The sequence below is a fragment of the Chiloscyllium punctatum genome, chromosome 14, assembly GCF_047496795.1.
Source record: "Chiloscyllium punctatum isolate Juve2018m chromosome 14, sChiPun1.3, whole genome shotgun sequence".
NCBI lineage: Eukaryota > Metazoa > Chordata > Chondrichthyes > Orectolobiformes > Hemiscylliidae > Chiloscyllium > Chiloscyllium punctatum.
Window position 1 is genome coordinate 49,721,329 of NC_092752.1, and position 14,190 is coordinate 49,735,518.

Here is a 14,190-nt window from a genome sequence, read left to right on the forward strand (position 1 = left end):
TAATTGCACAAAGTGTGCAATAGTGGCCTAAGCAGTGTCCTGTACAGCCGCAATATGATCTTCCAACTCCTACATTCAATGCACTGTCCAACAACGACACGCAAATCAAACATCTGCTTCACTATACTATATACCTGCGACTCCGCTTTCAAAGTACTATGAACCTGCACTCCAAGGTCTCTTTGTTTAGTAACACTCCCCAGGGAATTAACATTAAATGTAGAAGTCAAGCCTTGTTTTTCCTTTCCAAAATGCAGCACTTCACATTTATCTAAATTAAACTCCATCTGCAACTCTTCAGCCCATTGGTCCATCTAATCAAGATCCCGTTATATTCCGTGGTAATCATTTTCTATATCCACTGCATCTTCAATTTTGTTGCCAAATATGAACTTACTAACCATACCTCCTGTGTCCACATCCAACTCATTTATGTAAATGATGAACAACAGTGGAACTAGCACAAATCATTGTGGCACACCACTGGTCACTGGCCTCCAGTCTGAAAAACAGCCAGAAACTACCATCCTTTGTATTCTGACTGAGCCAGTTCTATATCCAAATGGCTAGTTCTCCGGGTATTCCATGAGATCTCACCTTGCTAACCAGTCTCCCGCGGGGAACCTTGTCGAATGGCTTAGTAAAGTCAATGTAGATCACGACTGCTGCTCTGCCGTCATCAATGACAATAGACAATAGACAATAGGTACAGGAGTAGGCCATTCTGCCCTTAAAGCCAGCACCACCATCATTATGATCACGGCTGATCATCCTCAATCGTATCCTGTTCCTGCCTTATCACCATAGTCCTTGATTCCACTATCCTTAAGAGTTCTATCCAACTCGTTTTAGAAAGTATCCAGAGACTTGGCCGCCACAGCCTTCTGGGGCAGAGCATTCCATACACCAACCACTCTCTGGGTGAAGGACTTTCTGTGCAACTCTGTTCTCAATGGCCTACCCCTTATTTTTAAACTGTGTCCTCTGGTTTGGGATTCACCCATCTGCGAAACCATGCTTCCTGCCTCCAGAGTGTCCAATCCTTTAATAAACGTATACGTCTTAATCAGATCCCTGCTCAACCTTCTAAACAAAAGGCTATACAAGCCCAGTTGCTCCAATCTTTCAATGTAAAATAGTCTAGCCATTCCGGGAATTGTCTTCGTGAACCTACACTGCACTCCCTCAATAGCCAGAATATCTTTCCTCAAATTTGGAGACGAGAACTGCACACAGTCCTCCTGGTGTGGTCTCACCAGGGCCCTGTACAGCTGAAGAAGAACCTCTTTGCTTCGATACTCAATTCCACTTGTTATGAAGGTCAGCATGTTATTAGCTTTCTTCACTGCCTGCTGTACCTGCATGCTTACTTTCATTGACTGATGTACAAGGATGCCTAGATTTTGTTGTACTGCCCCTTTTCCTAACTAGACTCAATTTAAGTAGTAATCTGCCTTCCTGTTCTTGCCACCAAAGTGGATAACCACACATTTATCCACATTGAACTGCATCTACCATGTCTCTATCTACTCACCTAGACTGTCCAGGTCACCCTGTAATCTCGTAACATCTTCCTCACCTTTCACCCTGTCACCCAGCTTTGTATCATCAGCAAATTTGCTAATAGTACTTTTAATACCATCATCTATATCATTAATATACATTGTAAAAAGCTGCCGTCCCAGCACTGATCCCTGCGATACTCCACTGGTCACCACCTGTCATTCCAAAGGGGAGCCATTTATCACTATTCTTTGTGATACCCCAATACCATGTTCCCTTATTTTGCTCACTAACCTCATATTTGGGACTTTATCAAAGTCCAGGCACACTACATCCACTGGATATCCCTTGTCCATCTTCAGAGTTACATACTCAAAACATTCCAGAAGATGAGTCAAGCAAGATTTCGCCTTTATAAATCCATGCTGACTCTGACCTATCCTGTTACTACTATCCAGATATGTCGTAATTTCATCCTTTATAATTGACGCCAGCATCTTTCCCTACTGAGGTCAGACTAGTTGGTCTATAATTCCCTGCTTTCTCTCTCCATCATTTCTTAAAATGTGGGACATTAGCCACCCTCCAATCCTCAGGGGAACTGATCCTGACTCTATAGAATATTGGAAAAAGATCACGAATGCACCCACGATTTCTCGAGCCACCTCCTTCAGTACCCTAGGATGTAGACCATCAGTTACCGGGGAGTTATCAGCCTTCAGACCTAACAGTCTCTCCAGCGCCATTTCCTGGCCAGTATAAATTCTCTTCAGTTAAGGTTGTTTAGTCACAACTATCTTTGGGAGATTGCGTGTGTCTTGCCCAGTGAACGCAGATCTGAAGTACTAATTCAACTCTTCTGCCATTTCTTTGTTGCCCCTAATATATTCACCCGTTTCTGTCTGCAAAGGCCCAATTATAGCTTTAACCAATTTTTTTTTCCTTTCACAAACCTAAAAAAGCTTTTCCTCTCCTCCTTTATATTTTTGGCCAGTTTACCTTCGTAGCTAATTTTTTTCTCTGCATATTTCCTTCTTAGTTATCCTCTGTTGTTCTTTAAAAGCTTCCCAGTCCTCCGTTTTCCCACTTATCTTTGCTATGTTATACGTTTTCTCTTTTGACTTTGTATGTTTCTTAACTTCCCTCGTCAGCCACGGACACCCTTGCCTCTTCTTGGGATGTTTCATCCTTTTTGGAATGAATTCATCCTGCATCTTCTGCATTATACCCAGAAATACCTGCCATTGTTGCTCCGCTGCCATTTCTGCTGGGGTATTGCACCATTGAACTTTGGCCAGCTCCTCCCTCCTACCTCCATAGTTCCTTTTATTCAACTGAAATATTGTCACTTCCGATTCTATCCTCTCCTGTTCAAATTGCGGATGAAAGCTTATTGTATTATGGTCACTACCTTCTAATGTCTCCTTCACTTTGAGGTCCCTGATCAAATCCGGTTCGTTGCACAGCCCCAGATCCAGAATTGCCTTCTCCCTGGTAGGCTGCAGTACCAGCTGTCCTAAGAATCCATCTCGGAGGCACTCCACAAACTCCCTTTCTTGGGCTCCAGTACCATCCTGATTCTCCCAGTCTACCTGTATGTTGAAATCCCCCATAACAACTGTAGTAATATCTTTGCGACAGGCCAATTTCAGCTCCTTGTTCAACTTACACATTACATCCAGACTACTGTTTGGGGGTCTGTAGATAACTCCCATGAGGGTGTTTCTACCCTTAAAATTTCTCAGCTCTATCCATATTGACTCTACACCCCCTGATTCTAGGTCCCCCCGCCCAAGGGTCTGGATATCATTCCTTACTAACAGGGTCACCCCACCCCCTCTGCCAGTCAGTCGGTCCTTACGATAGCACGTATCGCCTTGAATATTCATTTCCCAGGCCCTGTCCACTTGAAGTCACGTCTCCGTTATCCCCACAACATCGTAGCTGCCAATTTCCAAATGAGCCTCAAGCTCATCCATCTTATTTCTAATGCGTCATGCATTCATATATATTCATACGTTTTTTTGTTATCTCTTCAAGAAAAAGTAATCCAGTTCGTGAGACATGCTCTCCCATGCACAAAGTCATGTTGACTCCTTTATCAGTCCTTGCCGTTCCAAATACATGTAAATCCTGTCGTTGGGATTCTGTCCAACAACTTGCCCACCATCGATGTCAGGCTCACTGTTCTATTGTTCCCTGGCTTTTCCTTACCAGCTTTTATATTAAAGGGACCACGTTAGTCAGCCTCATGTCTTCCAGCACCTCACCTATTGATGATAAGAACATCTCATCACGATTTCCAACAATCACTTCTCGAACTTCCCACAGAGTTCTTGTGTATACCTGATCAGGACCTATGAAGTGCATTTTTATTACACATCGTTTGGTTTTTGTATGGCATGAACGTCCTCAGAAGTGATACATGTGGGTTGTTACAATGTTTAAAAGACATTTTATTAAGTACAATAATAAGAGAAGGTTTGGAAAAATATGGACCAAGCGCAGGAACATGGGACTGGTTTAGTTTGAAATTATCGTTAGCATTGAGTGGATGGGCTGATATGTCTGTTTTCAAACCCCCTGTATAACTCTATGGTCCCATGTGTCTTTGTATGTCCAAGTTTGTATCTGCAAATTTCAGTCCGGGCTTGCCGATTTGTGTGCGTTTATATGTGTATCTATCTCTCTGTGTAATCTGCATTAGTGTGTATATGCATGTTTATATCTCCATCTCTGCATCTATGTGCAATGGGAACTGTTTTGTTTTGGGGTGACTCATTGAATGGGGTTCAAATCCTCCCTTCCTCCCTCTCCTCTCCCTTTTTTTGCTGAAAGTAATACAATGCCATGCTCTGCTGGTGTGTTTTAGGACTTTTCAATCCTTTCTTAGATGTAAGAGTATTTGTAAGGGTAAGTGACTAAACATTGCATCTTATAAGATGCGTGTGTATGTACGTGCGTGCGTGTGTGTCAATGTGTGTGCCTATGTGTCTGTATGTCTGTGTGTGTTCCGATGTGTGTATGTATGTTCGTCTGTGTGCATGCAAGTCTCTGTGTGTCTGTGAGTGTTGGTGTGTGTTCGTGTGTGTCCTTGTTGGTGTGAGTGCGTGCCTGTGTGTCTGTATACATCTGTGTGTGTGCATGTGTGTGTGGAAAGTGGGTATCTGTGTAGGGGTGGCTGTGGGCATTGGTCTGTTTGTGTGTGATTGTGTGAATCTCTATGTGTGTGCCTGTGTGAGAGTGTATTTGTGCGTGTGTGGGGAGTGTGGGTGTCATTGTGTTGGGGGGGAGAGCGTGGCTCAATGTAAAGTAGTATGAGACGATGCACCTTCGTAGGAATAACTCTGGAAGTCAATATAAAACAGTCTGTGCCATTATAAAGGGGGTGTAGGAGCAGAGAACGCTGGGTGAATATAAGCACAGATTATTGAAGATGTCAGGACAAGTGGGGAGAGCATTAACTATCACAGATTCGTTTCAGTATCTGAGCTGTTTACAGGGGGAGGTGTAGGAGGGAGTCTCCGTGCTCCCTTCCTGGGAGGTGGTGGTGACGATGTGTTGTGAGCCCACCCTCCTGCCACCGAGACCGTGGCGATTCCATTTGTACCAGCTCGAGACAAAAGAGAGATGGCATCAGGGCCATGGTTTCTAAGTTGTGCCGGTGGAATGGAACAGACATTGGGTTTAAAGTGAGAATTGCCCTTCACTGAACATTGCTCCTTACTCGGTCGGTGGGACGTGGATGTTTCAGAATTTCCACACGAGGCGTCCTGGTCCTCTCTGGCTCCTACCAGGGTCCTCCTCACATGGCGCGGGGAAGGGTGAGGGAGCGGATATCGGGCACTCCACCACCCAGCTTGGCCCTTTCTGTCCTATTCCAGGCTGTTTCTCCTGGAATGGGAGAAAGGGAGGGGAGGAGGGTGGGACGGGGTGGGTGCAGTGTTATTAGTCTTGGGGGTTAAGGTGAGTGAGAGAGAGACAGACAGAGAGGCAGACAGAGAGATAGAGAACCATAATTATATTCGTTTTAAAATAGTGATGGGAGAGGATAGACCAGATCTAAAAGTTGAAGTTCTAAATTGGAGAAAGACCAATTTTGACGGTATTAGGCAAGAACTTTCGAAAGCTGATTGGAGGCAGATTTCACAGGTAAAAGGATGGCTGGAAAATGGGAAGCCTTCAGAAATGAGATAACAAGAATCCAGAGAAAGTATATTCCTGTCAGTGTGAAAGGAAAGGCTACTAGGTATAGGGAATGCTGGATAACTAAAGAAATTGAGAGTTTGGTTCAGAAAAAAAAGGAAGCATATGACAGGATAGATCAAGTGAATCTTTCGGAGAGTATAAATGAAGTTGGAGTAATCTTAAGAGGGAAGTCAGGAGGACAAAAAAGGGACATGAGATAGCTTTGGCAAATAGAATTAAGGAGAATCCAAAGGATGTTTACAAATATATTAAGGACAAAAGGGTAACTAGGGAGAGGATAGGGCCCCTCAAAGATCAGCAAGGCGGCCTTTGTGTGGAGCCACAGAAAATACGGGAGATAATTAATAAATATTTTGCATCAGTATTTACTGTGGTAAAGAATTTGGAAGGTATAGATTATTTGATAATAGATGGTGGCATCTTGCAAACTGTCTCAATTACAGAGGAGTAAATGCTGGATGTCTTGAAACGGGTAAAGATGTATAAATCCCCAGGACTTGCTCAGGTGTACCCGAGAACTCTTTGGGAAGCCAGAGAATTGATTGTAGGGCCTCTTGCCGAGGTATTTGTATCATCGATAGTCACAGGTGAGGTGCCAGAAGACTGGTAGTGCCACTGTTAAAGAAGTGCGGTAAAGACAAGCCAGGAAACTACAGACCGGTGAGCCTGACTGCAGTGGTGGGCAAGTTGTAGGAGGGAATCCAGAAGGACAGGAGGTTCATATATTTGGAAAGGCAAGGACCGATTAGGGATAGTCAACATGGCTTTGAGCGTTGGAAATCATGTCTCACAAACTTGATTTAGTTTTTTGAAGAAGTAACAAAGAGGATTGATGAGGGCAGAGCAGTAGATCTAATCTATATGGACTTCAGTAAGGCTTCTGACGAGGCTCCCCACGGGAGACTGATTAGCAAGGTGAGATATCATGGAATTCATGGAGAACTAGCCATTTGGATACAGAACTGGCTCAAAGGTAGAAGATAGAAGGTGGTGGTGGAGGGTTGTTTTTCAGTCTAGAGGCCTGTGACCAGTGGAGTGCAACAAGGATCAGTGCTGGGTCCTCTACATTTTGTAATTTAAACAAAATGATTTGTATGCAAGCATAAGAGGTACAGTTAGTAAGTTTGCAGATGACACCAAAATTGCAGGTGTAGTGGACAGCAAAGATGGTTTCCTCAGATTACAACAGGATCTGGACCAGATGGGCCAATGGGCTGCGAAGTAGCAGACGGAGTTTAATTCAGATAAATGCGAAGTGCTGCATTTTGGGAAAGCAAATCTTAGCAGGACTTCTACATTTAATGGTAAGGTCCTAGGGAGTGTTGCTGAACAAAGCGACTTTGGAGTGCAGGTTCATAGCTCCTTGAAAGTAGAGTCGCAGGTAGATAGGATAGTGAAGAAGGCGTTTGGTATGCTTTCCTTTATTGGTCTGAGTACCGAGTACAGGAGTTGGGAGATCATGTTGCGGCTGTACAGGACATTGGTTAGGTCACTCTTGGAATATTGTGTGCAATTCTCTTCTCCTTCCTATCAGAAAGATGTTGTGAAACTTGAAGGGTTCAGAAAAGATTTACAAGGATATTGCCAGGGTTGGAGGATTTGCGCTACGGGAGAGGCTGAACATGCTGGGGCTGTTTTCCCTGGAATGTCGGAGGTTGAGGGGTGATCTTATAGAGATTTACAAAATTATGAGAGGCATGGATAGGATAAATAGGCAAAGTCTTTTCCCTGGGGTGGGGGAGTCAAGAACGAGAGGAGATAGGTTTAGGGTGAGAGGGGAAAGATATAAAAGAGACTTAAGGGGCAACCTTTTCACGCAGAAGGTGGTACATGTATGGAGTGAGCTGCCAGAGGAAGTGGCGGAGGCTGGTACAATTGCAAAATTTAAGAGGCATTTGGATGGGTATATGAAGAGGAAGGTTTTGGAGGGATATGGGCCGGGTGCTGGCAGGTGGGACTAGATTGGGTTGGGATATCTGGTCGGCATGGACGGGTTGGACCGAAGGTTCTGTTTCAATGCTTTACATCTCTATGACTCCAGGACTCATTGAGAGCGAGAGAAAGGTTGGTGGTGGGGGGATGAGTGGGGGGGAGGGTGAAGGTGGTGCCTGCAAGAGTGAGAGTGGTCGAGCATGATACATATTTGGGTGTCGATGATATAACAGATATACAGTGAGTGAGAGGGAGCAGGAAGAATTTGGTGAGCCTTACCCTGACAGAGTGGGGAAGGTTATAATTGCTTGTCCTGTATTGCTGGACATTTCTCCAGTCCTCAGATAATGCACCGACCTGGGTGGGGAGCTCAGACCATGCTCGAACGGTCTGGTATTGTAGCTCACTCTTGGAGAGAATGGTTCCCCTCTGTACTAGCTCATTCATCAGGATCTCCGCTTGTCTGTTGACAAACCGTGATGTAATTGCCCATTATCTGCCGTGCTCGGGGTAACCTGTGCAGGGCAGCTCCAAACAGAGAAAGCTCAACCATGTGCCCATTGGCCTTTAAAGATACCACCTGTGTCAGGTATCACGGAATATCTAGGGTCATGCGGGCGTTCCTGAATGCCTCCAGCCATGATAGGTTGGAAAATCGGGCTGGCATTAAATGAAAGGGACACAATGGGGTGGGGTGGGTAATTAATGAGATGAGTTCGATAAGATAGCACCAGGGAACTATTTCAGTCTCTTAGACAATCCTTCCGTCACACTCAATGAAAATGTTATTGAGACAAGTTATTGTTAGATTCAACCCAATGAGTCAAAGACTGCTGACCCTACTCCCAGTAACAAAGCTGCTGAACAAATGCTCATCTCCATCATCTGAACTCACACCAATATCCTGTTCATCCATCATTCCTGGAAACACTGGCGCATGTTGCAGGATACTGTTGAAATGTCTTCATTTCAGCATTCTGGAACCTGGGGACAAGACCTTCCATGACATTGTTTCTCAGTCTCCCCCACTCTGTCTATTTCCCAAACCGCTCCCATTTGATGATACTTAAACTTATTCCCCCGCCATCTCTCCCTAGCAATGATGTTCACACCGGCAGCACCCCTGTGTCATGACACAATGGAGATTTGGAGCTGTAAATGGATGGGAGTGGCATTTCCTGTCATTTCCAGCATGGTCTGCAAGTTTTCCTTCGCTGGGACGTGATCTCAAACAATGTTACTGAACAATGCACTAGGATGATGGACACAGTCCCACACCCTGGTCACATATCTCATCTGGGTTTATTGATCAATGCACTGCTGAGGTCTGCAGTGTTCCACTGTGGACTGATTGCAGCGTGGTGTTCAGCAGTACACTAGCCTGGTCTGCGCAGTGTTCCATGCTGAACACATATCTCCTCTAGGTTTATGATATCTAGGCTGATTCTGTGAGTTGGATTGACAATGTGATATAACTGATCATTACTGTTGATATGGCAATGCCTTAATTTTTGTTCTCAATCATGTGATTGGATCCTCCAAATTCGGACTCCTCTGGCCAGTCCCATTCTTCAGTCTACCTCCATCGTTCAGTAAGTTGTTCTAACATGAGTAACTGTCCAGTTTCAGTGTGAATAACTGTTCTTTCTATTTCCTTGGCTTTTGGCCTTGCTCACCCTGGTGTATCGGGATTCACTACGATAAACCTCAGTAAGGTCACTCATCAGAACCAACGCTAAAGGGAACATAGCCCCAGCCCATTCATACTCTCCATGTCGATCAACATCACTCGCCACCACCACCCGACGCAACACTGTAAAGAAATGTCGATCCTCCTCTGATGCTGCCTGACATGCTGTACTATTCCAGCACCACATTCTCGACTCTGATCTCCAGCATCTTCAACCTTCACTTTCTCCCTTGAGGTAATGTATCCAAAAAATTCCCGACCAGACATTTTATGCAGCTGGTCTGTTATTTTATCCCTGTCTCCTTTATACACAGATTGGGGCATATACAGCCCTGCAGTGCTCTGGCAATTCTCCCACGTATATGGAAAAAGTTAATAAAAAGAAAAAATTTAAAGTCCGTCCGTCAGGCACCCTCATCCATTCCATCGAGACTGAGTAAATATTGCCTTTTATTATGACATGAAATGTTATGTAAGGAAGTAGTTAACTGAGCCTGTTTGTTCGGTGACTGTAATTAATGTCAGTCTCCATGGATTCTAATTATCCCAGTGGAGACTTGCCATCTTTTAATGATAAATGGGCACCGTTCAATGTGTTATCCCAAAGTAGGATACGGAGCATCCCCTAACAGAGATCAGCAGCTCCAGATAGAGAAGGGGAGGAGAGATCATAATCTGAGAACATTAGATTAGAATGTCACAACAATTGAACAGAATCTGAGAACATTGGACTGGAATATTCCCAAATGGATCGGAATCTGAGATCATGAGACTGGAACGTTCCAACAATGGACAGGGGTTTATCCAATAACGTTTGGTTTCTTTCTACATATTATGATCTGTTGTCATTATATTCAAGGATCTATCATGTCCTTCGGATTATTCAATATTTTAACTATCCTCTTCTGTCTATCGTTGGTGTTCCTGGTAAGTCCCACCATCCAGATATGCTTTTTCTATAAACCAGTTACGACTGCGTTTCTGTTCTCTCATGTAGTCTTCAGGTCTTGTCACTATAATTCTTCATGTTGAGTCTATGAATCCAATACTCACTCTGCAGACCACTACTAACTGCATCACGGAACTTGTTCAATTACTGTATCTCTCCTTGATTCTGGCAGTGTTACTCATGGGTCTCTATGTTGACCTACTCACTTTCCGATGTGAACCATCGTCTCCCTGCCCTTGTTATTTAAATATTGGGAGTGTGGAGGTCATAACTCCGTTTCCTTCATGGGACTGCATCCCATCCCTGGCCAATATCTTTTTTTTAAATTCATTTCTGGGACTTGGGCTGACCAGCATTAATAGCCCATTCCTATTTGCCTTGAGAAGTTGGTGGTGAGCTGCCTTCTTGAATCTCTGCAGTCTTCTTGCTGTGGATTGACCCACAATGCCATTTGGAGGGCACTCCAGGATCCTGACCGTACGGGCGGGGGGTATGAGAAGGTGAAGAAAGCCATCTGAAGTGCATATGAACTTGTGCCAGAAGCCTACAGACAGTGTTTCAGGAATCTAAAATAGCGTCTCTGTTGAAACATACATTGAGTTTGAAAAAATCAAACATAGTAATTTTGAAAGGTGGATAAGGGCATTAAAATCAGAGCAAACCTACGGCACTCTTCAAGAGATTCTTACCTGGGAGAAGTTCAAAAATTCACTTCCTGCAGTCGTGAGAACTCGTGTGGAAGAGCAGAGAGTTAAACTGGAACGACTAGAAGCTGAAATGGCTGATGAATATCAGTTGGCCCATAAATCAAAGTTTGGCATCTGTGAGGGATTGAGAAGAATGTGCGAGATCTTCTTAAAACATATACCTGTGAGAGTAAGGTTTACTGGCATACGCCAGGAGTAGCAGGTAAAGACGTTACAGCATTAAGAGGTACAGAAGCATTTAATTCTTTTATGCTGAGACATAAGGATATGTGTCATTAAGAAGGACTATGAGAGAGATGAGAAGTGCTCCATTAGGTAACGTGTGGTTGGAGTGCCCGCTGAAACCAAAAACAAAAACGTTTCTCAATTGGGAAGGTGGCCTTGAGCTTGGTGTTGGCGTTGCAACATTCCAGCATTTACATTGCCAATAACATGCCTGAGCAAAATCTATATACTGATTATAACTTCTACAAGTTTTTGGACAAATTTAGGGAGAATACTTCCAATCCATTCAGATAGAGGTTACTATTGTTGCCATTCAGTATAGAAGTTATATAGGTGACAGGACAAGGAACTGTACTTGCTGCCAAGTTGTCAAGACTTGGATGAAGAAAGACAGAGGCAGTCTGTGGCAGGAGTAAACTGACTAAAATAGAATGGAGTTGTGAATGTTTGCATGCTTAGTGTCAATATCATATATGTGTATTGTAGTCTACTAATAGACTAAGAATAAGGGGCTTAAAATGAAGCTACAGTTGTATCTTGATGTTCATTTTTTTTTAAAGGGGGAGGTTTGATGATGCTGTCACTTTAAAAAGATTATGTTTTTCTTGGTCGTTTTTGAAGACAGGTCTTAAAGGCAGAGGTACAGAACTGCCGCCTGAAAATGACTGAAGTAATAGCTGAGGAGGCCTTTAGGTTTTATTAAAATGATGGGAACAATGTAAGGGCAGCGGCCGGCTCTCCCAGACCGGGTCTACTCGGTTTGTTTTTAGCTGCAGCATTCAGCGGTTGCTTGGGGTCTCAGGATGGTTGCAAGCTTCAATACATGATCCCCAGCTGCTCTTCTCTCTGAGAACTCTTCAAATGTAGTTTCTTTTTGAATTGGAAAACTGCACGTAAGAATCTGTATTTGATTTTATCTTTGTGCCAAGCGTTGTTTACCAAGAAGATACAACTTCTATTGTTTGTGTATGTGTTCCAACATATAAGCTAACGCAATCGTTCTTTTCTTTGATTGAATTTTAACTAAAGCGTTTGAATAGATTGTATTTTGCTTCACACTTCATATCTACGGTTACAATAAGGAAAAGTTTGGGCTGGAGCAACCTTCTTAAAATATTTTAAGGGGATCTATTCTGATCCCGAACTCTGGTAGCTCAGGGGTTTCTGACTGACTCCTGTTATTGAAAAGTTAATGGAGCTGCTGGGGATGGTTTGCTGGAGGTTGTGCTGTGACCCATCTCAGACATTCAGGGAGACCTGAGGATTTGCTGACCCAACTCTGGATGCAGCATGAGGACTGTAGTTACAGCAGCTGAGTCTGTAACATGAACAACAAATGGAGCAGAGGCTGCAGATAGGGGAAGCTCTGAAACCACGGAGTGAGTGTGTATGGGGAAAGGGATCTGCTGTATCCACCACGGGTTCTCCAGGAACAGCTTCACAAGCCCCAGTTAAACCAGGAGCAGAGTGTGAGGGGACCCCTTGAGCGATGTCACCTCCTTCAACACGACCTGCAGCTTCATACCGGGAGAGGACGGTCCTGTCAATAGCTGTTAGGGTCACAGTTGTATTCAGCTTCTATGATCCAGAACTTTCCACGCAGGAGTGGGTGACATTTCCATCATCTCCCAGGTTGTTGACATCACTGGTAACGTTCTGTCAAACTGATTTAGACTAATTTATCAGGAGTCCCTGCTTCCTGTTTGATAACCAGTCCTCCCCTATTCCTGTGTAACACATTTGAAGGGCTAAATAAGAACAAGGAACATCAGTCTGTAATCCAGCCCCTCGAGTCGGCTCCAACATTGAATACAATCATGGTTGTGGCCCCTGTTCCATTTTCCTACTATCTCCATCCTGAAACTCTGGTCCCTTGTTGTAGATTGCATCACATGAAAAAATATCCACTCCACATCTACACTTTCAATTACTTTTAGCATTTTACAGACGTTAATGAGATATCCTTTCACTATTATAAAATTGAGAGTATAGGCCTGGACTGCTCAATTTATTTTCATCAGACAAAGCCCTCATCTCTGGGATCAATGAATCTCTTCTGAATTACCTCCAATGCAAATGCGTCCTTCCATAAGTCAGGGCACTCAAACTATACTCCAGTTGCAGCCTCACTAATGTCTTGTATAGCTACAGCATCACTCCATACCTTTCTACTCTATCCTTTTACAAATAAAAATTGAAACTACGCTAGCCTTTCTCATTTCTTGCTGTACTTGCATGCAGGTTTTCTGTGATATACACGTAAACACACTGACCCCTCTGCACTTGAACACGTTGAAGCTTCTCTCCATTTAGATAATAATTTGCCTTTCTATTTTGCTGAACAAATTGATAAATCTCATAGTGGCCCACTTTAATTTTCATTGCCAAGTATTAGTCGATTCACCCAACCTATCCATATTCACTTTTAAACCTGTTTCATCTTCATTCCGAAGTAATTTTCTACCGATGTTAGTGTCATCTGAAAAATTGGCTATAGTATTTTCTATCCTGTCAACCGAGTGATAATATTGATGACAAAAAGTTAAGGCATGAGTACTGAAATCTGTGGCATTCCACAAGTTACATTTGCCAATAGAAAAATGACACATTTATTCCATCTGACAGCATTTAGTTGGTTCATCAATCCACCATCTAAGCTAATAAATTACTCCCAAAGTCATGTTGTCTGATCTTACTGCTTACACTTTACAGAAGCAATATATCCAAACCCTTCTGGAAGACCAGATATATTCCATCTCCATGATTCCCACTATCCACCTTGTTTGTGACATCTTTAAATAGCTGAAGTAAACAATTCAAACACGATTTAGCCTTCATAAAACCATGTTGAGTCTGACGGATTGCGATTTAACTTTGCAATTGTCCTGAACAATGGATTCTAACAACTTGCCTTAACTTACTATAGTTTATCGTTACACTTACAGTTATTATAAGTGCTTCCTTTTTGAAAACCT